We start from the raw sequence: 25,607 nt of genomic DNA, 5'->3' as shown, positions 1-25,607 counted from the left end.
ATGAATAAACATATAAATGGCCAGGCAACAAAACCATGTCATCCGGTATGACTAACAGAATACTGAGTTCTCTGGGCAATGGATCTGACCCAAGACTTCTGGCAATTTTTCTCTTCAGATGTCATAGCAACCTGCAAAATTAGCTTTACAATAGGTAGTTGAAGAGAAACTGCTGGTAATATCACATCAAAGGTTACATTAAGTATAAAAGTTAGAAATTAAGTCTAACCACACATAATAAGCTTCTTCTTGCTGCCTTTTTGAACCAAAAGGAAGATCCTAGGAAAAAAATCATTTTGTTTCCCTTATTTTAATTAAATCAATGTATCTAACAATCTTAAGGCATTTACATTTTAAATAACATTAAAATGAAGTATATTACAGACATTGCTGACAAGAACTTACTTTCTCTTGCCAAACTTAATGCAGACTATATTACTGGTCGTATTTTATTTTCATTATTTTTAAAAGCTTCACTTGGAGGAATCTGAAAATACACACATCACTGAAAAGGCAGTTTTGCTACTTCAGAAATAATTTCTCCTTAAAGAATGTCCCTGGCTTAAAGAAAATTTGGAAAAAGTTTTCTCTTTGAAAAAACTCATATGATTGAAGAGATTTCACCTTCAAAGTGTTTTACTCCAGACGGAGCCCCCTTTAGGAATTTTAAGCATTGCATGAGAAATGTATTCTTTGAAGATTTTCAAGTTAAAAAACAGTTGCATGACTTGGGTATCCTCTTTGAAGTTTTTTTTAAAACAATATTTAAAGGATTTCCCCCTTTGAATATTTTCATGTTATTGAGTACTACTTTTCTGAAAAATGTATTCTCTGTTCGAGTGGTTTGCTTTTCTTTTCATTTTCCCCTATTATTAACATACCTTTAATTATTTTGTTCTAATAAGAGAGATTGAAGATATTAATATACCAGGACTCCTCCTACCTGCTATAAAACCAGGATTGGATTTCTCAGCCTCACCCTGCATCAGATCAGATTCAGAAGTAATATAAAAATTACTACCGCATTTAAGGAACCAACATAGAAATATGACCTAGCATTGGATGCTCTGTAAGAATTGGCAGTGTCTGGATGAATTACTCAAGAGTAGCACTAAGTGATTACAGATAATAGAGAACACCTTAATAAATTTTGTCGTCATGCCCCTAAATCAGATACAGCTGAAGAGGAGGCAAGTCTTTTAGAGTAGACTAGATGAGTCATATAAAGACTAATATCTGCTTTCTTTCAGTTGATTAACTTCCTATGAGACTCTAGAATATTGTATCAAATAGGACACAAAATAAATATAATATTAGCCTTACTCTTGAGAAGTTTACAATCTTACAAGAAGGCATAAAATGGACACACATAGCTATAATGTCAGATTTTGTGTTAATTAAGTGCATCAGTAGTGAAAGCCCTTATCAGCGTAGAAAGAAAAGAAAAGCCGTTTCTGATTAGGGGGATAAATGTCTTCATATAGGAGGGGACATTTTAGATAAGCATTAAGGTAGTGTTTCCAACTGGAGAATAGAACAGTAACCCATAACTGGGACAAGAATTCAATCTAATGGGATGAGATTAGCATTTTCTTTTAGTGATACAGAATGATAAAGAAAAGAACACAAAACAATCAAAAAGAAGTTTTCTATGACTCAAAGTAAGGGATAATATACTTTCAGGAAAACTTTGCTTCTTTGTTGTTTTATGTACATATATATGTGCATTAGGTTGCAAATAAGATACCTTTCAGTAGGTCTCAGTAAAACAAAGCAAACAAAGCAAAAACCATTTTAACTCACTATGTTAAAAATGGAAAAGATTCAAGGAAAAAAATGAGCTAGGAGAATAGGCATAGTTTTGGCAGAGGTCAAAAGATAGAAACATACTGAAGGATAAAATAATTCAGTGTCTTGAAGATAGAGTTTACTAGAGGAGTGAGAAAAGAATGGAAAAGTAAAATAAGTTGAGGAAAGGAATGAATTTTGAAGAAACTTGAGATCCAAGCCAAAGAATTCATGTATTATTCTAAAATAGGAACCACTGAAAATCTAGGGGAGGAAGGAACAATATCAGAGCTTGTACTAAGAAGATTAATCCATCAGGGATAGGTTGCAGGAAGTAGAAATTATACACGGGTGAGAGATTAGTGGTATTACTGGCTGAACAAGATTGGAGTCTGTCATTTTTTAACTAAATATATATATAAATACACATCATAAATACAAACTTTAAAATTCTAAAATAAGGTTAGAAGCATAACTTATTCTGTTTTTCTTATAAAGAAATAAGCTTTAAAATGTTTCCTTTTAATTGTATTCTTTAAATAAGAATGAAAAAAATTACACAACATTGTGAAAATGCTACAAGTAAACACTGGAAAAACTGGAAATGAATTCATAGATCTTTTCTTGTTTTTTTTTTTTTTTTATTATTGTTAGCTTTCTTTTTCTTAATCACTTAAAAATTAAAACTTCAAGAATTTTTGAAGCTGTGTCACTGTTTTATTTAATAACATTTGTTGCCATTGCCTTCTCCAATATAAAGATAGAATTCATATTGTTAATATGGCTAAGCATCACCACAACTTAACAAAACTACCCAAATGCCAGAATTCTATCTCATACCCCACATATTTCAGCCTCTAGCATAATATCTGATAAATAGTAAGTTCATGGACATAACCAGATGGTCAGTACCAAAATCAGATTGATTATACTCTTTGTATCTGAAGCTGGAGAAGCTCTTTACAGTCAACATAAACAAGACCAGGAACTGACTATGGCTCTGATTATGAACTGTTTATTGCAAAATTCAGAATTAAATTGAAGAAAGTAGGGAAAACCATTGGACCATTCAGGTATGACCTAAATCAAATTCCTTACAATTATACAGTGGAAGTGACAAACAGATTCAAGGGATTAGATCTGATAGACAGAGTGCCTGAAGAACTATGGACAGAGGTTCATAGCATCGTACAGAAGGCAGTGATCAAAACCATACCCAAGAGGAAGAAATGCAAAAGGCAAAATGGTTGTGTGAGGAAGACTTACAAATAGCTGACAAAGGAAGAAAAGCAAAAGGCAAAGGAGAAAAGGTAAAATATATCCATTTGAATGCAGAGTTCCAAAGAATAGCAAGGATAGATAAGGAAGTCTTCCTAAGTGACCAATGCAAAGAAACAGAGGAAAACATCCTGGAGTGCAAAGTCAAGTGGACCTTAGGAAGCATCACTAGAAATGAAGCTAGTGGAAATGATGGAATTCCAGCTGAGTTATTTAAAATTCTAAAAGATAATGCTGCTTGAGTGCTTCACTCAATATGCCAGCAAATTTGGAAAACCCAGGAGTGGCCACAGGGCTGGAAAAGGTCAGTCTTCATTCCAATACCAAAGAAAGACATTGCCAAAGAATGTTCAAACTACTGCACAATTGCACTCATCTCACATGCTAGAATTTTACAAGATAAGCTTCAGCAGTACATCAATGGAGAACTTCCAGATATTCAAGCTGGATTTAGAAAAGGCAGAGGAACCAGAGATCAAATTGCCAACATCCGTTGGATCATAGAGAAAGCAAAAGAGTTCCAGAAAAACATCTACTTCTGCTTCATTGACTATGCTAAAGCCTTTGACTGTGTGAAAGTCACTCGGTCGTGTCCAACTCTTTGCTACCCCATGGACTATACAGTCCATGGAATTTTCCAGGCCAGAATACTGGATCCTTCACCAGGGGATCTTACCAACCCAGGGATCAAAACCCAGGTCTTCCGCTTTGCAGGTAGGTTCTTTACCAGCTGAGCCACCAGGAAAGCCCAAGAATACTGGAGTGGGTAGCTCATCTCTTCTCCAGCAGATCTTCCAGACCAAGGAATCAAACCATGGTCTCCTGCCTTGCAGGTGGATTCTTTACCAGCTGAGTTACCTGGGACTGTGTGGATCACAAAAAACCATGGAAAATCTTAAAGAGATGGGAATATCAGATTACCTTACTTGACTCCTGGGAAATCTGTACACAAATCAAGAAGAAACAGTTAGAACTGGACACATAACGCCAGAATGGTTCCAAATTGGGAAAGAAGTACGCCAAGGCTGTATATTGTCACCTTGCTTATTTAACTTGTATGCAGAGTACATCATGAGAAATACCAGACTGGATGAAGCATAAGCTGGAATCAAAGTTGCAGGGGGAAATATCGATAACCTCAGATATTCAGATGACACCACCCTTATGGCAGAAAGCGAAGAGGAACTAAAGAGCCTCTTGATGAAAGTAAGAGAGGAGACTGAAAAAGCTGGTTTAACACTAAACATTCAAAAAACAAAGATCATGGTATCTGGTCCCATTACTTCATGCAAATAGAAGGGGAAACAATGGAAACAGTCACAGACTTTATTTTCTTGGGCTCCAAAATCACTGCAGACAGTGACGGCAGCCGTGAAATTAAAAGATGCTTGCTCTTTGGAAGAAAAGCTATAACCAACTTAAACAGCCTATTAAAAAGCAGGGACATTATTTTACCAGCAAAGGTCCATATAGTCAAAGCCATGGTTTTTCCTGTAGTCATGTATAGATGTGAGAGTTGGACCATAAGGAAAGCTGAGCATTAAAGAATTGATGCTTTTGAACTGTAGTGTTGGAGAAGACTCTTGCGAGTCTTGGACTGCAAGGACATCCAACCAGTCCATCCTAAAGGAAATCAGTCCTGAATATGTATTGGAGGGACTGATGTTGAAGCTGAAGCTCCAATACTTTGACCACCTGTTGTGACACTGGAAAAGACCCTGATGCTGGGAAAGATTGAAGGCAGGAGGAGAAGAGGATGATAGAGGATGAGTTGACATCAGAAGATGAGTTGACAGGATGGATGACATCATCGACTGGATGGACATGAGATTGAGGAAGCTCTGGGAGTTGGTGATGGACAGGAAAGCCTGGTGCTTTGCAGTCCATGGGGTCACAAAGAGTCAGACACGACTGTGTGACTGAACTGAACTGAATTTTTTGATGCTTGGCATGTAGAACTACAGGATTCCCAATGAAATTTGAATTTCATATAAGCAATGATATTTTTGGTATAAATATGCTCTGTTTCAGAAAACACTTTTTAAATATAAGTAGGTCCCATATATTCAAGTGACACATTTACACTAAAAAATTGATTTTTCTGACATTCAAATTTCTCTGAGTGTCTCATATTTTTATTTGGCCAACTCTAATAGTAGGGGTTCATTAATATTAAATAAAAAATGAATGCTTATACATATATATTTTTTTACTGTGATAAAATAGACATAATGTAAAATGTATAATTCTAACCACTTTAAGTGCACAATTCAGGGGCATTTAGTACATTCATGTTGTGCTACCATCACCATGATCTGCTTCCAGATTTTTCACCATCCCAGACTGAAACTCTGTACCCATGCATACACTATTCTAACTTTTGTCTCTATGAATTTGTCTATTTAAAGTCTTTCATATATCTGGAGTGGGCTTTCTGGGTGTCTCAGTGGTGTAGAATCCGCCTGCAATATAGGAGTTGGTGATGGACAGGAAGCCTGGGTGATTGACCCAGGTTCAATCCCTGGGTCAGGAAGATCCCCTAGAGAAAGAAATGGCAGCCCACTTCATTATTCTTGCCTGGGAAATCCCTGGACAGAGGAGCCTAGAGGGCTCCAGTTCACAGGGTCACAAAGGAGTTCAACATTACTTAGTGACTAAACAACAACAACAAGAGCATAACTGGAACCCTGAACCCCTGACACATCGTCTGACCATGGATCCCTAACAAAGCCTTCTTCCCAACTGCTACTCTGTACTGGCTCAATAACCTGTTACAATATGTTCAGTAAGCAACCATAGCAAATATTTGTTAGTGTAAGTTGTATTCTTTTTTATTATTTTGAAAAATTTACAATTGCTGATACATCACTGGCCATTTTGAAATGATGTGTGGTGACTATAAATTTAATTTTTAAAAAATCTTTGAGATATGTTTGTATAATAATATTTTGATATAGCTGAGATTTGTTAAATTTTCAGCTCTATTAAAGCAATTTTCTACAATTCTCCATATATATGGAGTGGTTGCTAAGGAACAATTCAATGTAAATATCAAGTAATTCAGGTTTGGGCTTCAAAGGGCAAAGAGCTAAATTTTAGAGATCATTGGAAGATAATAGTGGTTTTCTTTTTTTTTTTGTCCCCACCTTGAAAATGCAAAGAGATATTCTGAAGTCTCCTTTTGTTTCTGTGCAAGATGGATCAACCGTGACCCCCGTGCTTGTCTATCATGACACTCATCCCATCTTACAGTGATCAACACCCTCCTTTGAACTAAGAATTTTGCTGTGTGAAAACTGTCTTGTGTACCCTTCTCAGTTCCCTGGGTCTAATAAATTGCTATTTATTTTTGCTTTAAGAAATCAATTATATTTTGAAGAAACTTTTAAAATTAAAAAAAAAAAAACTGTAAATATACCACATATTCACCTTTTCCAGCATTTTCATTCCTTCAACAGGATTCAATTCCCTCTCTACTATAATTTTCCTATCTGTGGAAACTATAGTACCAATATGCTGATAATTTCTCATCTTTGTCTGGAATAGAATTTCATTTTCTTTAACTTCTGAAATATATTTTCTCTGAATATAGAATTCTAGTTTGAAAGGAAATTTTTTCAACACTTTAAAGATGTCATTGCACATCATCTGGATTGCAATTTTTTTCTGGAAAGAGATCTGCAATCATATTTTGTTTCTTCTGATTGATTTTAAGATTTTCTCTTCATCACTGATTTTCAACAATTTGATTATGATGTGGCATATGAAGGGGTTTTTGTGTGCTTATCATGCTTGGTGTTTGTTGAATTCTTGAATCTGTGAGTTAATAGTTTTATCAAATTTGGAAAATTTTCATTCATTAATTTGTCAGGTATTTCCAGTTTTCCCTTCCCTATTCAGAATTTCAATTACCCATGTTTTAGACTATTTACTATTGTACCATGGGACATTGAAACCCTGTTCATTTTTTCAGTCTTTTCTTCCTTCTTATCAGTTTGGATAGTTTCTATTGATTTTTATGTCTTCAAGTTCATTGATCTTTTCTTCAGCAGTGTTTAAAAGCTCCATTTAACCTATCCACAAAATATTTTAGCTATTATCTTCTTCAGCTCTAGAAGTTCCGTGTGGTTTTTTAATTTCTTAGTTATATATGTTATATAAAAATGATTTTATATAAAATAATCTTTTTATATCTTTTATTTCTGTCATTATATTTATAAGCATATGTATAATCACTTTTTAAAACCTGCTAAAACCCATCATCCCTATAATTTCAAGGTATATTTCTATTAATTGACATTTTTCTTACATATGAGTCTCTTTTTCTGCTGGCGTACATGTCTTGTAAATTTGTATTGAGTTCTGGACATAGCGAAGTTTACTTTTTTCTGTGTCTGTGTTTCATTGTCTTTTAAAGAGAGTTGAATTATTTTGGTAGACACTTAAGTTAGTGTTGGGCTTCCCTGACAACTCAGATGGTGATAAAGAATCTGACTGCAATGCAGGAGAGCCTGATTCGAGTCCTGGATCAGGAAAATCCCCTGGAGAAAGAAATGACAACCCACTTCAGTAGTCTTGCCTGGAGAATTCCATGGACAGAGGAGCCCAGTGGGGTACAATCCATGGGGTTGCAAAGAGTTGGACAAGACTGAGTGACTAATACTGACTTTCAGATCATTTTAGCTACTTTCAGATCAATGCAACTCATTTTTGGGGGGTTGGGGCTTGGTTAGTGAAGGTGAAGAGTAATCTTAACACCACTACGGGTTGTTTAGTTCCACTCTTAAAGCATGATATTTCTGGGGTCTCCATTGAATACATGGGAAATTCAATGAAGACTCTCTACCATGGTTTGTGTGTATGCTTAGTCGCTCAGTTGTGTCTGACTCTATGTGACTCCATGGACTGTAGCCCACCAGGCTTACTCTGTCCATGGGATTCTCCAGGCAAGAATACTGGAGTGAGGTGCTGTTTCCTTCTCCAGGGAATCTTCCCGACCCAGGGCTCAAACCTGGTTCTCTTCATTGCAGGCAGATGCTTTACCATCTGGGCCACCAAGGCTATACCCAGACAAAGATACTGGAGCTCAAATATCTCCAAGCCCTGTGAGAGCAATGATCATTACTCAGCTTACAGATCATCAGTCATTCTTTGACCAGCTTTACAGAGGGTTTATTCTATGCATGTGTAGCTCAGTATTCACCAGGAGACTCTTGGGTAACTCTTTCAGATTTCTGGAGCAATTCCTCTGCTTTCCTTCTGTTTTAGTTTCTCATCAGTTCAAATTTCAAGTGATTTAGCCTCTTCTGAATCTGATATCTGTCACCTCAACTTAGTGAGACTGTCATATTGTGCTGTGTTTAATTCTCTCCTCACCGTATTTCAGAAAGTGCCTTCAGGGACAAGTTGGAGAGATCATAGGGCTCACTTCATTTTTTTCCTTTTCTTGGTCTTGTGCTGTTTGTTGTCCAGTGTATGAAAACATTTGCTTATATTTTTCAAGTTTTATAGTGTTTCTTATCATTTTAATGGTAGGAGGGCATGTCAGGTCCCAGTTACTTTTTATGGCCAAGGATACTAATGAGCCTAGCCCAGATTGTTATCTGTGATTGACTTGTCTTGGCTATTTACAAGCAAAGTTTCCATTTTTCCTTGCTGTATTAGCCAAGAACCCTGATCTCACTATATAGATGTATGTTTAAGTTGATTACTCCTGAGAGCTAGATATAGAACATAGCAATCTTAGAAGAAAAAGTATATAGAGTGGCCTACTCCCTGTGGACATAATTTCTGCTTTAGTGCAAGGACCTTTTCCACATTGCAGCTGGGCCAGATGCCCAGATTGGTGAACTTTATTGCTACCAGGGATTCACTCAGGTCTTGGCCACTATTTATTAACCCAGGTGGTATTAATTCCATTAATATTCTTTGTTTATGAGCACTTGTGTCTGGTATGGATGAAATATTTCATAGTAAAAATTGAGAGTTTTACACTGCAATACAAGAAACGATTTGGTAGATCAAAGTTGGAAAAAAATGTAGTTTCTACCCTCAAGGACCTATAAGGTATGTGTGGAAGTATAGTTGTGGGGCCCAGATTAAAGAGAGAATTAGAAAATAACAGATAAAAATAGGTGATGGAGAGCCACAGGATATCATTACAGCAAAAAAAAGAAAGAGTTTTAGTGTGACATTTTAAATGACTCCAGTAAAGTAAGCAGAAGTTAATTAGGCAAAGGAAATGTGTTATTCAGTGTGGCGTACCGAGGGAAAGTTGGGAAGGTCATAAACAGGTGTAAACAAGGTCGTTCAGGCAAGAATGACATGCTAAGTGCAGGAACTATTGGTGTCCTATTTGTCTGGGGCATAAAGTGGGAGACTGGGCATGTCCAAAAGTGAGATTCAACACCATGAAGAGTTTGCATACCATGTAAATAAGCTTGAACTTTATCTACAGTGAAAGGAAGTCATTAAAAATTTTTGAAAAGGATAATTCCATATTCAGATCTGGCTTTACAGAGATCCTGTGAAGTGTAGAGTTAATATGAATAAGAATAGTGGTTAGAAGAGTCAAAAGTTATTATAGTAATTGAGTTAAGAGAAGATGCTTGTCCCTGAACAAAATTAAGTGATAGTGGGAGTCATTGACAGATTAAGGCCTGGATGATATTATATCCAGGAACCGTAAGAGGTACCCTTCATCCTCAAAATTAGAGGAAAAGAGTAAGTGTGAATGGTTTATCTACATTATCTCATAGGTGAGAGATCTCCAGTTAAGAGAGATTATGTATTATGGCCTCAGTTTTCTCAGTGAAAGTGGCCTGAAACTGAATGGAGAGTTTGATAAGATTTGTGCCAATTTGGATTCATAGTTGAGGGAGAGGAGGTTAAGTACAACTCAAGGGATTAATAGGAGAAGCTGAGGATCCAACTGAGTTTTGAAAATATGATTTTAGGGAGGCAACATCTGTAAGATTGGGAGATGTTTCACAAGTGGCACTAAACTGTTCAGGTGGAGGAAAGAGAAGGTGATAAATTAGAGCCTTGATTGGAATGCTATTGGGAGGAGTTGGGAGTATAGCACGTGGGAGTTTTGTTTTGTTTTGTTTTTTTGAGCAGTAGTAAAAAGCTTTCTATAAATAATCAGATCTACCTTTTAAAATGTCTCTCTCCTACTCCTATAATGTTGCTGCTGCTACTGCTGCTAAGTCACTTCAGTCATGTCCGACTCTGTGCAACCCCATAGATGGCAGCCCACCAGGCTCCCCCGTTCCTGGGATTCTCCAGGCAAGAACACTGGAGTGGGTTGCCATTTCCTTCTCCAATGCATGAAAGTGAAAAGTGAAAGTGAAGTCCCTCAGTCATGTCCAACTCTTCGCATCCCTGTGGACTGCAGCCTACCAGGCTCCTCCGCCCATGGGATTTTCCAGGCAAGAGTACTGGAGTGGGTTGCCATTGCCTTCTCCTATAATGAAGGGGAGAGAAATGTATTCATCAGAATTCCTCTAGGGAAGAACAGTATTACAAGGAAAAATTATTTCTTGATGTTTTGAATGAGACTCTCAAAGACAAGTTGAATCAATAAATGATGATCACTAAAACTACATGCATGAGAGAGGAAGGACATTTTGTTTTGCTTCAATGGAGAGGAAAGTACAAAATCAGGAAGAGAGAAGAAAAAGACAGTTGTTGTAGAAGTCTGACCTCAGCACACTATAACTTCATTGTCCCTTCCAAATATTCAGGATTAATCTTATGGACACTTGTTGGAAGCTGATTTACTATGTAAACTAAACAAGGGATTGAATTTCATATATATGTTAGTGCAAGGTATAAGGATGTAGGAAATACAGACACAGGAGCTGGTGGCAAAGTAGATCATGAGAATCTAAGCTCCCAGGAGTGGACACTGGTAATTCACACCAACTTTATCTTTAGTGGCAGGAAAGCCTCCACAATAGCTTATCAGGGGCAGAATTCAAACCAGTCTCTCCATATCTCCTGACTGCCTGGCATATGCCTTACACATGGGGAGCATTCAATAAACTCCATTCTGATTCATCTGTCTCAAGGATGCATGCTACCTTTTAAAAGAGGAACAGGAAAGAAAAGAGTGACTGGATCTGTAAACTTTCACTTCCTTCAAATAAACAACTCAAAGCACAGTTCAGCACTGTCATTTTCATATAACAAGGGCACAACATTTTCAAACACTGGAGTACTAGGAAAGCACAGGTAAATTTTATAAGAGAGACTGGACTAATAAAAACACATTTCCTTCCATTCAGTATCTACTGTAAATTTATGCAGCTGGGCTACAGGTAAAGCCACCCTTATAGCAATCTGCACCCAAAGCCATAGGTATCTATTTCTAAAGGTTAAATGCTGGCTCTCTGGATGGTTCAGGACATTATCTGCCAAAAACTTGTCATGTTGGCCACTAAAGTGGCTAATACTGGGTTAACCAATAATCAAGCTAAATTCATGCTTAGGATTCTAGCAAGATAGGAGCACCTAATTTTTTTTTTTTTTTTTTTTTCAATGAAAGGCTTCCAAATAGTCACTAGAGGAGGAAAATGTATTGGGTAAGGTTTAGGAGTTTTTTCCTGCCCTAAATTTTGGATTAAATTGTGAGCTGGAGAGATTTGAAGCAGAGTTTTCTTAGGCCCTTTTAGAGTCCCTGGGATAATCAAATTGACAAAGATTAACAAGAGAAAAGCATACAAATTTTTTTGAATTTTTGCATATATGGGGAGCATTCTCAAGAGAATAAAGACCTGAAGAAGTGACTAGAACAGGAAGCTGTGATCTTATTCCTCCTAGAAAAATAAATAGTAAGTTTGTGAGGAATTGGCCAAAGCAGTTTGGGGTACGGGTGGCGAAGAAATAACCAGGAAGGTAACGGTGAGTTTAACAAGATTTGTTCCTGCAGATTTCCCCATCTCTGGTAATAAGAATGTTGTCTTTCATTCTGTTACAGGGAGTGAATCTTTCACATATTTTTCTTCTTCTTCAAAGAAGGGTGTGGGGGGTGATGGGAGGTCATAGTGACCTTCCTGCTTCTGCCCTTTTCAAAAAATAAGATATTAGCTGTACTAAGGCTACCTATTTTAGTGAGTCCAGGCCCTATAAGATGGAAACCTTAATTTTGTAACTAATTATGTCTTCAAAAAACCACTCTGTGGTCTCTTTGGGGGATATTTTCAGCAGACATATCCAACTTGGTGTTTCAGATGGTAAAGAATCTGCCTGCAATACAGGAGACCCAGTTTCTATCCCTAGGTCAGAAAGATCCCCTGTAGAAGGGAGTGGATACCCACTCCAGTATTCTTGTCTGGAGAATTCCATGGACAGAGAAGCCTGGCAGGCTACAGTCCTTGGGGTTGCAAGAGTCAGTCACGATTGAGTGACAAACACTTTCACATTTCAACAGACATAATGGTCATAGGTCCTAAGCAAAAAGGTACCAAACAAGATGGGATAGTCACTGAAGAAAAGGGAAATAAACGTCCAAGTTCACTTGACAAAGATGAAAGGCACCAACTATTTCATCATTTTGTCTTCTTCATTTGCTGCCAAGTCTGAAGTAACTCAAACTCTTCCAGCTAACAATATGTTGACTAATAAAAATCCTTAGGGGACTGATTGAACAAATAGATAAGAATTATTCATGAATTAACCATAATTATCATATCAATTGTATGTAAATAAATTATTTCTGAAGTACTTGAGGGTATTGACTGTGCTTAGAAATAGTTTATAGTTAATGTTATTTTAAACGTTCTGCTTACACTTAGACAATTAAGTTGTATTGTTTGTAAGTAAGAAATTCTTTTGGGAAGTTGAACTTTATACAAGTCTGACTCAATCTTTGAAGTTCTAAAAGCCACAAAAATCTGAATATTGTCGAGTTTTTCTTTTAAAGGTTTTATTGTAGCTTCTAAATCTTCTCTTTTTTCTTCTTCTTCTTCTTCTTTTTTTTTTTTCAGAGATTTTTGGGAAGGAGATCCAGAAGATATGCCTACACTTGACAAGTATTAAAAAAGGTCCAAAGATATATTTCATAAATTATTAAAACCTTGGCTTAAAAAGCACATATAACATCAGAGTAGCCAGGCTGCCATCTTCTAGTTAACTATATTCATGTGTCTGATGGAATGTAGGGAAGGAATAAATCATGGATTAATAATAAATTAATTGTATACTATATCTCAGCAATAGTTGAGTAATAGGTGGTGTGATCCCTCCAGGAGCCAGACATCCTGGAGTCTGAAGTCAAGTGGGCCTTAAGAAGCATCACTATGAACAAAGCTAGTGGAGGTGATAGAATTTCAGGCAAGCTATTTCAAAGCCTAAAAGATGACGCTGTGAAAGTGCTGCACTCAATATGCCAGCAAATTTGGAAACCTCAGCAGTGGCCACAGGACTGGAAATGGTCAGTTTTCATTCCAATCCCAAAGAAGGGCAATGATAAAGAATGTTCACACTACCACACAATTGCACTCATCTCACACACTAGCAAAGTAGGCTCAAAATTCTCCAAGCAAGGCTTCAACAGTACATGAACCATGAACTTCCAAATGTTCAAGTTGGATTTAGAAAAGGCAGAGGAACCAGAGATCAAATTTCCAACATCCATTGGATCATCAAAAAAGCAATAAAATTCCAGAAAAAAAATCTGCTGCTTTATTGATTATGCCAAAGCCTTTGACTGTGTAGATCACAGTAAACTGTGGAAAATTCTTCAAGAGATGGCCAGACCACCTTACCTGCTTCCCAAGAAATCTGTATGCAGGTCAAGAATCAGCAGTTAGAACCAGACATGGAACAACAGACTGGTGCCAAATCAGGAAACGAGTACATCAAGGCTGTATGTTGTCACCCTGCTTATTTAACTTATATACAGAGAACATCATGCTGGAATCAAGACTGCTGGGAGAAATATCAATAACCTCAGATATGCAGATGACACCATCCTTATGACAGAAAATGAAGAGAAACTGAAGAGCCTCTTGATGAAAGTAAAAGAAGAGAGTAAAAAGGCTGGCTTAATACTCAATGTCCAAAAATCTGAGATCATGGTATCCAGTCCCATAACTTTATGGAAAAGAGATGAGGAAACAATAGAAACAGGGACCAACTTTATTATCTTGGGCTCCAAAATCACTGCAGATGGTGACTGCAGTCATGAAATAAAAGACTCTTGTCCCTTGAAAGAAAAGCTATGCCCAGCCTAGACAGCATATTAAAAACAGAGACATTACTTTGCCAACAAAGGTCCATCTAATCAAAGCTATGGTTTTTCCAGTAGTCATGAATAGATATGAGAGTTGGATTGTAAAGAAAGCTGAAGAATTGATGCTTTTGAAGTGTGGTTTTGGAGAAGACTCTTGAGAGTCCCTTGGACTGCAAGGAGATCCAACCAGTCAATCCTAAGGAAATAAACCCTGAATATTCTCTGGAGGAACTAATGTTGAAGCTGAAACTCCAATACTTTGACCACCTGATTGTGAAGAACTGACTCTTTGGAAAAGACCCTGTTGCTGGCAAAGATTGGAGGCATGAGGAGAAGAGGATGACAGAGGATGAGATGGTTGAATAGCATCACCAACTCAACGGACATGAGTTTATCTAAGCTCCGGGAGTTGGTGATGGACAGGGAAGCATGGCATGCTGCAATCCATGGGGGTCACAAAGTCACACACGACTGAGGATTTCATCTCTTGCATTTCCATAATTAAGATTGGCATGATAAATTAGCCATGTATATCCATGTTACCTGTACAAGCAGACATCATACTCCTCAGTAATTATTCTTTTCTTAAGAGTCTTTGTTTTCCTGGCCTCATGCTGAATGCTTGTGAAAAATGTTCTCAGTCTAAAGATTTAATATGTTGCCCATGTACATGTCTGGAATCCTTTCCTCATAGCTTACTCCTCTGCAGTACTCTGCTCTGAAAATTCTGGCTGCTTCAAAGTCCTTGGAGTCCTACTTCTGTCTCTTCAGCTCAGCAAGATTACTGGTTCCCCTCTTTGACTTACTGTTTATTAGTGTAATAGCTTCTTCCATGAAGAAATTTAGGACAATAAAATAATAGGATTCATCTTTTTTCCCCTTTTCTCAGAGATCAGTTTGAAGTTTTATTTTTCTGATGTCTGAAAAAGTTGCTGCATACAGTACCCAGATTTTCTAGTTTTTTTTTTTTTTTTTTTTTTTTTTTTTTTAGTGGGAGTTCAGTTAAGTTCAGTTTAGTCACTCAGTCATGTGCAACTCCCTGCGACCCTATGAATTGCAGCACTCCAGGCCTCCCTGTCCATCACCAACTCCCGGAGTTCACTCAGACTCACATCCATCGAGTCAGTGATGCCATCCAGCCATCTCATCCTCTGTCGTCCCTTTCTCCTCCTGCCCCCAATCCCTCCCAGCATCAGAGTCTTTTCCAATGAGTCAACTCTTTGCATGAGGTGGCCAAAGTACTGGAGTTTCAGCTTTAGCATCATTACTTCCAAAGAAATCCCAGGGCTGATCTCCTTCAGGATGGACTGGTTGGATCTCCTTGCAGTCCAAGGGACTCTCAAGAGTCTTCTCCAACACCACAGTTCAAAAGCATCAATTCTTCAGCACTCAGCTTTCTTCATAGTCCAACTCTCACATCCATACACGACCACAGGAAAAACCATAGCCTTGACTAGACAGACCTTTGTTGGCAAAGTAATGTCTCTGCTTTTGAATATGCTGTCTAGGTTGCCCATCACTTTCCTTCCAAGGAGTAAGCGTCTTTTAATTTCATGGCTGCAGTCACCATCTGCAGTGATTTTGGAGCCCAAAAAAATAAAGTCGGACACTGTTTCCACTGTTTCCCCATCTATTTCCCATGAAGTGATGGGCCCGGATGCCATGATCTTTTCTGAATGTTGAGCCTTAAGCCAACTTTTTCACTCTCCACTTTCACTTTCATCAAGAGGCTTTTGAGTTCCTCTTTACTTTCTGCCATAAGGGTGGTGTCATCTGCATATCTGAGGTTATTGATATTTCTCCCGGCAAAGGTAAGTACAAATGCTTATACATTATCATAACTGGAAGTGGAATTTCAAATAACTTCCAAGAACAGAGTTACACAGCTATGAATATATTTCAAAATCCTAGACATTTTCCTCATCTCAAGGAAGACAATAATAAAATATTTACTGAGTCATCATATCAGTAATGACTTAATGTTTACCTCAGCATGTGATACTATAAATTTGTATCTAAAGACCATATGTGTTAATTCTATGACAGTGTACTAGACAAAAAAAAATCTCTTCTTACTTCCCCTTATTTCCACCTTGAAATCTTGGCCCAGCTGTCTTACATGCCAATGTTCATTCCTTTCAAGTATTTTAATACCAAATCAAAAAGAGCAGTAGGAGTGATTTTCTCCACACATGTCAATTTTAGAACATTAGGTTCCATGTAATTTTAGAGAAGCTAAGATCTCTGAAGAAGTCTTTTATTTCACTGCAGGCAACATCTATTACATTTTATGTGATTTTTCTTTGCGTTTTGAAAAATCGAAAATGGGCTGCCATCAAATCAATACAACAAAGCATCCAAGAACCAAGATGGTTGCAAAGTAATACAACCTTTTTACATTTAGTACAGCTGCTGAAAAATACTGAGTGAGCTGGCATTTTATCATCTGTGAATCTAACTTATGTTGCCTTTTGTACCCCTCCATCCTACCAGCCTGACTTGGACTTTACTATTCTCTAGAATTTGACTTCTCTTCACTAGGGAAATAAATAAGATATCTGAAAAATGCAGAGTTGTCAGGGAGTCTACTGGGTGTACCTTCAGAAGGTAAACATTCAATGTGAAGATCTTGAATAGAATCCTCAAGGTAAGAAATAATTCCAGAAAGAAAGAAAAAGAAATGGTACTACTACTAAGAACAACATTAAAAAAAGTAGAGATATCAATAAATAAATAAATAAAAGACCAAACGGAAAACATAAAAGGAAGCTATATAAAAGGGGGGCAGGCGGGAGGGCCCATCCTGAGCCACGGGGTGCCTGGGAAAGGGGGGTTGGTGAGTGGTTGTGCTGGGGTCGTTTGAGTCAAGGACTGGGGATTCATGCATGCATGAATATATATGGATTATTATATATATATTATATATAATATATATGGAATATAACATGGATTATTCTAATCCATGTTAATGGAGTAGAAGACTCATATTAAAAGTTGTCGATTTTTGGCTTCTGATTCAGGATGGTGGAGTAGAGGATGTGCACTCATCTCTTCCCGTGACAGCACCAAAATTGTAACTAGCTGTTGAACAACCATTGACAGGAGGATGCTGGAACCCATTAAAAAAAAAAAAAAGTTAACCCATGCACAAAGAAAAGAAAAAGCTGCAATGAGATGATAAGAGGGACACAATTATGATAAAATCAAACCCCTTGCCTACAGGGTGGGTGATCCACAAACTGGAGATCAATAATACCAAAAGAAGTTCTGCCACTTTTTTGAAGGTTCTGAGCCCCATGTCAGGCTTCCCAGCCCGGGGATCTGACAAAAGGACTGGGAATCTGACCTTGATGGCCAGTGAGATTTGATTATAGGACTTCCACAGGGACCAGGGGAAACAGAGACTCCATTCTTGGAGGGCACAAAATATCGCAAGCACCAACACCAGGGGAAAGAAGCAGTGACCACACAGGAGACAGAGCCCAAACTACATGCTAGTGTTGGAGGGTCTCCTGTGAAGGTGTGGGTCAGCAAGAGCTCACCACAGGGATGGAGGCACTGCCAGCAGCAGCCCTGAAACGTGTCTCCTTGGCTTAAGTCCTCTTAGAGGTCACTGTTAGCCCTATATAGAGCCTATAAACTCCAGGGCTGGGTCACCTCAGGCCAAACAACTAGCAGGGTGGGAGTACAACCCCACCCATCAGCAGATAATTGGATTAAAGCTTTACTAACTAAGGCCTTGCTCACCAGAGCAAGACCCAGTTTTTCCCACCTTGTCCCTCCCATCAGGAAGTATATAGAATCCTCTTAACCTCATCCACCAGAGAGCAGACAGAAGAAATAAGAAGAGCCACAGTCCCACAGGGGCTAGAACAAAAATCACATTACAGAAATTTAATCAGGATGAAAAAAGAGATTTATGTCCCAGATAAAGGGCCAATATAAAACCCCAGAAAAACAACTAAATGAAGTGGAGATGGGCAAACCTTCTGTAAAAAATTCAGAATAATAACAGTGAAGATGATCCAGGATCTCAGAAAAAGAATGGAGAAGATGCAAGAAATGTTTACCAAAGGCCTAGAGGAATGAAAGAACAAACAAACAAAGAGAGATGAAGATATGCTAGAAGGAACCAATAGCAGAACAGCTGAGACAGAAGACCAGATAAGTGACCTGGAAGACAGAATGGCACAAATCATTGCTGCAGAACAGAATATAGAAAAAAAGAATGAAAAAAATTAAGACAGCCTAAGAGACCTCAGATATGCAGATGACACCACCTTATGGCAGAAAGTAAAGAGGAACTTATAAAACCTTTTGATGAAAGTGAAAGAGGAGAGTAAAAAAGTTGGCTTAAAGCTCAACATTCAGAAAACTAAGATCATGGCATCTGACCCCAGCACTTCATGGGAAATAGATGGGGAAACACTGGAAAGAGTGTCAGACTTTATTTTGGGGGGCTCCAAAATCACTGCAGATGGTGATTAAAAGATGCTTACTCCTTGGAAGAAAAGTTATGACCAACCTAGATAGCATATTCAAAAGCAGAGATATTACTTTGCCAACAAAGGTCTTTCTAGTCAAGGCTATGGTTTTTCCAGTGGTCATGTATGGATGTTAGAGTTGGACTGTGAAGAAAGCTGAGCGCTGAAGAATTGAAGCTTTTGAACTGCGATGTTGGAGAAGACTCTTGAGAGTCCCTTGGACTGCAAGGAGATCCAAACAGTCCATCCTAAAGGAGACCAGTCCCGGGTATTCTTTGGAAGGAATGATGCTAAAGCTGAAATTCCAGTACTTTGGCCACCTGATGCGAAGAGTTGACTCATTGGAAAAGACTCTGATGCTGGGAGGGATTGAGGGCAAGAGGAGAAGGGGACGACAGAGGATGAGATGGCTGGATGGCATCACTGACTCTATGGACATGAGTTTGAGTGAACTCCAGGAATTGGTGATGGACAGGGAGGCCTGGTGTGCTTCAATTCATGGGGTCGCAAAGAGTCAGACACGACTGAGTGACTGAACTGAACTGAACTGAACTGAAGAGACCTCTGGAACAACATTAAACACACCAACATTTGCATTATAGGAGTCCCAGAAGGAGAAGAGTAAAAGTAAGGACCCCAGAAAAAACTTAAAAGACATAATAGCTGAAAATTTCCCTAACGTGTGAAAGGAAATAGTCAACTAAGTCCAGGAAGTGCAGAGAGTCCCAGGCAGGATAAATTGAAGGAGGAACACACCAAGACATGTAGTAATCAGCTGACAAAAATTAAAAACAGATGAAATATTAAAAGTAACAAAGGAAAAACAACAAATAACATACAACGAAACTCTCATCAGGTTATCAGCTGATTTCTCAACAGAAGCACTACAAACCAGAAGGGAATGGCACGGTATATTTAAGTGATGAAGGGAAAAAAACTACAACCACCTCTACCCACCAAAACTCTTCTGCAGATTTGATGGAAAAATTAAAAGCTTTCCAGATAAGCAAATTTAAGGGAATTCAGTACCACCAAACAAGCTTTACAACAAATGCTAAAGGAACTTCTCCAGGCAGGAAACATAAGAGAAGGAAAAGAACTACAGAAAATAAACCCAAAGCAATTAAGATCATGGTAATAGACTTGATAAATACCTTAATTGGAAATGGATTAAATTCTTCAACCAAAAGACTAATAATGCAAATATTACCTGGGCAGATGAAAACATGTGTATATGTCCACTTGTCATATCATTCTGCTTGACCCCTCAATTTTATATTTTTAGGTTAATCATGTTCCCATTATGGCTCAAAATTTTAAATATCTTTTATTTTTTATCTGACTATTGATTGTGAAAACTGATAAATACCTTTTACTCTCATGGCTATGTAACTATTACTCATTTAATAGCATTGTATCATGATTGGTCAACAGTAAAATATAGAATTCTATATCACAAAACTGCCATATAATAGAAAAAACTGTAATCATTTTTTTTTTAAATCCAGATTCATATCAGAATTATCTTGGAAATTAAAAAAAAATACAAATGCCCATGTAATGCTATTTTTCTTCCAAAAATCTAGATATGCTTATTATGAGCATTGCTGTTAAAAGCAATTAGAGTATATGATAATCTTTTATATAGTTTGCTTCATTTTTCTATTTCAGATTAGAGCTCTCATTTCATTTAGTTTATATTTTGCAATTTCTCCATCTCTTCTTTTTTTTTTTTACTTTTGGTGTTCTTTTTCAAGCCTTTATCAAGCATAGTGAAAAGATTATGTGTGTATATATATATATATATATATATATATAACACACACACACATATACATTGGAGAAGGGAATGGCAAACCACTTCAGTATTTTTGCCTTGAGAGACCCATGAACAGTATGTAAACGCAAAAAGTTATGACACTGAAAGATGAACTTTCCAGGTCAATAGGTGCTCAATATGCTACTGGAGAAGACTGGAGAAATAACTACAGAAAGAATGAAGAGACAGAGCCAAAGTGAAAACAACACCCAGATTTGGAAGTGACTAGTGATGGAAGTAAAGTTAGATTCTGTAAAGAACAATATTGTATAGGAACCTGGAATGTTAGGTCTATTAATTAGGTAAATTTGAAGTGGTCAAACAGGAGCTGACAAGAGTGAACATCAACATTTTAGGAATCAGTGAACTAAAATGGACTCTAAAAGGTGAATTTAATTCAGATGACCATTATATCTACTACTATGGGCAAGACTCCCTTAGAAGAAATGGAGTAGCCATCATAGTGGGAAAAAAAAAAATGTCCAAAATGCAGTACTTTGATGCAATATCAAAAACAACAGAATGATCTCTGTTTGTTTCCAAGGCAAATCATTCAATATCATGGTAATCCAAGTCTATGCCCCAACCACTAATGCTGAAGAAACTGAAGTTGAACGGTTCTATGAAGACCTACAAGATCTTCTAGAACTAACAACAAAAAAAAAAGATGACCTTTTCATTATAGGGGACTGGAATGCAAAAGTAGGAAGCCAAGAGATACTGAGGTAACAGGCAAGTTTGGCCTTGGAGTACAAAATGAAGCAGGGCAAAGACTAATAGAGTTCTGCACTGGTCATAGCAAACATCCTCTTCCAACAACACAAGAGAAGACTCTACACATGGACATCACCAGATGGTCAACACTGAAATCAGATTGATTATATTCTTTGCAGCCAAAGATGGAGAAGCTCTATACAGTCAGCAAAAACAAGACCAGGAGCTGACTGTGGCTCTAACTCCTTATTGCCAAATTCAGACTGAAATCGAAGAAAGTAGGGAAAACCACTAGACCATTCAAGTGAAAGTGAAGTCACTCAGTCGTGTCCGACTCTTAGCGACCCCATGGACTGCAGCCTACCAGGCTCCTCCATCCATGGAATTTTCCAGGCAAGAGTACTGGAGTGGGGTGCCATTGCCTTCTCCCTAGACCATTCAGGTATGACCTAATTCAAATCCCTTACAATTATACAGTGGAAGTGACAAAGAGATTCAACTGATCTGCTGGAAGGTGTGCCTGAAGAACTATGAATGGAAGTTCATGACATTGTAGAGGAGGCAGTGATCAAGACCATCCCAGGTGAAAAAAAAAATGCAAAAATAAAAAATGGTTGTCTGAGAAAGTCTTACAAATAGCTGAGAAAAGAAGAGAAGCTAAAAGCAACAGAGAAGAGGAAAGATATACCCTTCTGAATGCAGAGTTCCAAAGAATAGCAAGGAGAGATAAGAAAGCCTTCCGCAGTGATCAATGCAAAAACATAGAGTAAAACAATAGAATGAGAAAGACTAGAGATCTCTTCAAGAAAGTAGAGATTTCAAGGGAACATTTCATGCAAAAGATGGGCACAATAAAGAACAGAAATAGTATAGACCTAAAAGAAGCAGAAGATGTTAAGAAGAGGTGGCAAGAATACATAGAAGAACAATACAAAAAGAGATCCTAATGACCCAGATAACCATGATGGTATGAATACTTACCTAGAGTCAGACATCCTGGAGTCTGAAGCCAAGTGAGCCTTAGGAAGGATCACTACGAACAAAGCTTGTGGAGGTGATGGAATTCCAGCTAAGCTATTTCAAGTCCTCAAAGATGATGCTGTTAAAGTACTGCTGTCAATGTGCCAGTAAATATGGAAAACTCAGCAGTGGCCACAGGACTGGAAAAGGTCAGTTTTCATTCCAATCTCAAAGAAAGGCAATGCCAATGAGTGTTCAAACTACTGCACAAGTGAACTCATTTTACACACTAGCAAAGTAATGCTCACAATTCTCCAAGTGAGGCTTCAATACTACATGAACTGAGAAGGTCCAGATGTTCAAGCTGGATTTAGAAAAGGCAAAGGAACCAGAGATCAAATTGCCAACATCTGTTGGATTATAGAAAAAAACAAGAGAGTTCCAGAAAAAAACATCTATTTCTGCTTTATTGACTATGCCAAAGCTGTTGACTGTGTAGATCACAACAAACTGAGGAAAATTCTGAAAGAGATGGGAATACCAGACCACCTGACCTGCCTCCTGAGAAATCTGTATGCAGGTCAAGAAGCAACAGTTAGAATCAGACATGGAACAATGAACTGATTCCAAACTGGGAAAGGAGTACATTAAGGCTGTTAATTGTCACCCTGCTTGTTTAACTTACATGAAGAGAACATCATGTGCAATGCTTGGCTGGATGAAGCACAAGCTAGAATCAGGATTGCCAGGAGAAATATCAATAACCTCAGGTATGCATATGATACCATCCTTATGGCAGAAAGTGAAGAAGAATTGAAGATTTTCTTGAAGAAAGTGAAAGAGGAGAGTGAAAAATCTGGCTTAAAACTTATTCAAAAAATGAAGATCATGACATTCAGTCCCATCACTTCATGGCAAATAGATGAGGAAACAATGGAAACAGTGATCGACTTTATTTTCTTGGGCTCTCAAATCACTGCAGCCATGAAATTAAAAGACATTTGTTCTTGGAAGAAAAGCTATGCCCAAGCTAGACAGCATATTAAAAAGCAGAGACATTACTTTCCCAACCAAGGTCCTTCTAGTCAAAGCTTTGGGTTTTTGGTTTTTCCAGTAGCCATGTAAGAATGTGAGAGTTGGACCATAAAGAAAGCTGAGTGCCAAAGAATTTATGGTTTTGAACTGTGGTGTTGGAGAAGACTCTTGAGAGTCCCTTGGACTGCAAAAAATCAAACCTGTTAATTCTAAAGGAAATCAGTCCTAAATATTCATTGTAAGTACTGATGCTGAATTATTTGACCACCTGATGAGACGAACTGACTCATTGGAAAAGACCTTAATGCTGGGAAAGATTGAAAGCAGGGGAAGAAGTGTATGACAGAGGATGAGATGTTGGGTAGCATCACTGACTCTGTGGATATGAGTTTGAACATGCTCTAGGAGTTGGTGATGGACAGGGTGGCCTGGCATGCTGCCTTCCGTGGGGTCACAATGAGTCAGACAGGAATGTGCAATTGAAGTGAAGAGATATATGTACATGTATATATGCAATATATATTATATATATCATGTATTTATATATATTAGAAAAAAATTATAAAGTCAATTTACCATAACTATTTGGTATAAATTCCACTCATTCATAATTTAAATTCAAACAATATTTTTATGAAGTTAAAATCCAGAGTTTAAAATTCAAATGGCATAATTGTAGTATAAGAAGAGCTAAGATAATTCTTTTGAATGAACAAAGAGAGGCGATGTGCCCTGACAGATAATATTTATTATAAATATATAGTATTAATAATTAAAACAACAATACAGCAGTAAAAAAATAGATCAATAAACAGAGAAAGACAGGGGACAAGATTGTACAGCAACTTGATATACAATAGTGTTGGCATTACACCTCAATGGGCCTTTTCATAACTTTGGAGCACTGAACTTTCCATACGGAATAAAATAAGATTAGATCCTCTTAACACACCACACAGAAATACGTGCTAAAGTAAGATCTTGTTGTGGCTCAATTTTCCCAGGAAACAGCTCTCAGATTTATACACAGGAGATTTATTGAGGAGTTCTCACAGGAGTGAGAAAATCAGAATTGGACAAATGCAGAAATTAACTGTGATTCAATTGCAACAGGTTTCAGCTAATCTCAAAGGAAACTTTGAGGGCTCTTCAGAGACATCAACAGACTGCCCTCAGGAAGGGGAGGAATCTTCTAGGTTCTATAGCACCCTCTGACTGAGGAGAATTCCTATGGAGGGATCCAGCTATGAAACATAATCAGGCAAAACTTCCAGAAGCATGTGTCTTATGGTTTAAGGAAGATCTGGGAAGTGTATTGCAGTATTCACTCCAGTCTGTCCCTCACACTCCTCAAATCTTATTGCTTTGGATACGTTTACCCCATTAGGAAGAACTCCAGGGTTCTTATTGATCTCTTCTCTAGGGGACACTTATAAAGATGCCTTCCACTGCCACACTGGTGTCTACTGGTCACAAAAATGTTCATCATCTTCCCCCTTTACTGTTCATTTTTTAAATTAAATTTATTTATTTTTAATTGAAGGATTATTGCTCTACAGTATTGTGTTGGTTTCTGCCAAACGTCACCAAGACTATACTTTCAGGGATCATTTCTATAGTTTGTACTCCTCCTTCATTCCTTCCACTCTGAGCTAACACTATCCAGTGGAGTAGCTTAGATCTTCATTTCTAAGTGCTCTGAGCCACTGGTGACCAAGCCTTCCTTATTGACTTTTATATTTATGATTACAATTGTCAGAGGGTACCAAGTGATTTTCCAATGAATTATGTGGGTGCCAAATAGAGTCTTCCCCACTCCTACTACATAACAGCACCCCTGGCTTCTCCTAAGGGTAAGTGTCAAACATCTCTGCCAAAATGATAACTCTGTTTTCAGCCATATCTTAAAGTTTAATGCCCTCTTGCTGTTTCCCCTGGTAGAAGTATTCTCTCTTTGTGAAATAGGATCTTTAGCCTGAAGAGCCTAGAGATCCAGGAAAAAAAGCACAAATATGTAAGTGACCTGGTAGAGGGAAGGCAAGGAGCTATTCATACTCTGAAGCCTTGATTTCTAGAGCATGTATTTTCTCTATTAAAAGAAAAAATAATATAAATAAAATAATATTCTCTATTATTTTCTCTATTAAGGATAATAAGTATTCAATTCATGGATTTAGTTAATATACCATTGTGGCTGAAACTCGGTCTCTGTTCACAGGTGCTGAATAGAAACTTGGAGACAGAGTTTGGGGTAAAGTAGAAAAGAATAGCTTTATTGCTTTGTCAGACAAAG

The 25,607-nt window shown here is 37.7% G+C and overlaps 1 pseudogene; it reads left to right on the top strand.

Moving 5' to 3' along the window:
• Window positions 1-24,902: 24,902 nt before the first annotated feature.
• LOC112580027 lies at window positions 24,903-24,984 on the top strand (annotated as a pseudogene).
• Window positions 24,985-25,607: the final 623 nt, after the last annotated feature.

Source organism: Bubalus bubalis, chromosome 17, assembly GCF_019923935.1.
Source record: "Bubalus bubalis isolate 160015118507 breed Murrah chromosome 17, NDDB_SH_1, whole genome shotgun sequence".
In the NCBI taxonomy this organism is placed as follows: Eukaryota; Metazoa; Chordata; class Mammalia; order Artiodactyla; family Bovidae; genus Bubalus; species Bubalus bubalis.
This window is presented reverse-complemented; position numbering and strand designations above follow the sequence as displayed.